This window comes from Hibiscus syriacus, unplaced genomic scaffold, assembly GCF_006381635.1.
Source record: "Hibiscus syriacus cultivar Baekdansim isolate YM2019G1 unplaced genomic scaffold, ASM638163v2 tig00110733_pilon, whole genome shotgun sequence".
Classification (NCBI taxonomy): domain Eukaryota; kingdom Viridiplantae; phylum Streptophyta; class Magnoliopsida; order Malvales; family Malvaceae; genus Hibiscus; species Hibiscus syriacus.
Genome location: NW_024062845.1, coordinates 49,748 through 50,784, shown reverse-complemented (window position 1 = coordinate 50,784; position 1,037 = coordinate 49,748). Strand labels below are relative to the sequence as shown.

At 35.9% G+C, this 1,037-nt stretch overlaps 1 non-coding gene across 1 annotated transcript; it reads right to left on the bottom strand.

Moving 5' to 3' along the window:
- Positions 1–569: 569 nt before the first annotated feature.
- On the bottom strand, positions 570–676 carry LOC120139322. Its single transcript, XR_005517620.1, has one exon. It is a non-coding gene; the product is annotated as a small nucleolar RNA R71 (small nucleolar RNA).
- Between the last annotated feature and the right edge of the window lie 361 nt (positions 677–1,037).

The window sequence follows — 1,037 nt, the reverse complement described above, 5'->3', positions numbered from 1 at the left end:
TTTGTGAGTTGTTGTTATTATTATTATTATTATTATAGTTTTTTTCTTTTCTTAGGTATATTTTAATAATTTTTTTGGTGCATAAATCAAGATAATAATCGATGGAAAAAGATCAACAACAAGTGCTTAATGTTGTATTAGTTCCACATTTGCAAAATATTCCGATGTTACCAGCTTATCACAGCATTGATGATAGGAATAGGCCAATCCGTGATCATGTTGTGCCCACATTAGATGATTTGAATCATGGCATTGTTCGACCAACCATCAATGCTGCCAACTTTGAATTGAAGCCGGTGATGTTCTAAAAGTTGCAATCAGTGGGGCAATATAGTAGGATGCACACCCGAGGATTATAGAGCACACCTAAGAGCATTTATGGATAAGTGTGATTCATTCATGCTGCAAGGAGTGCCCAAAGAGGCCTTAAAAAAGATAAAATTGTTCCTATATTCACTTCACGACAAAGCTATGGTGTGGCTTAATTCGCTTCCACCTGGTGCTATAACATCGTGGAATGAACTTTCCCAAAGTTCTTGCTTTGATTCAATCCACCAAACATGAATTCTAGATTGAGGAATAACGTCACATCTTTCAAGCAATTGGAGGATGAGAACTTGTATGAAGCTTGGGAGTGATTTAAAGATTTAGTGTGGAAATGCTCGATGCATGGTTTCCGGCATTGGACGCAAATAAAGATATTTTATAATGGAATTACCATGTAAACATGGATGGTTGTAGATGCTTCTGCCAATGGAGCATTCATGGACAAGTCCTACAACAAAGTTGATGATATCTTAGAGAGGATTTCAAACAATGACTACCAATACCCCCACTACAAGGATTATATCAGGTAGATGTGTTGCTACAGTAGTGAACAAAGATGCTCATAACACATTGACTAAACATGTGACAACATTGACTGAAATGATGAAAAACAAGCAAAGGTCTAGAGGTATGTATGAGGTAAAAGATACATCTTTTGTTAATTGTGTTTATTGTGGTGATAACCATAATTTTCAAGAATGTCCACAAAA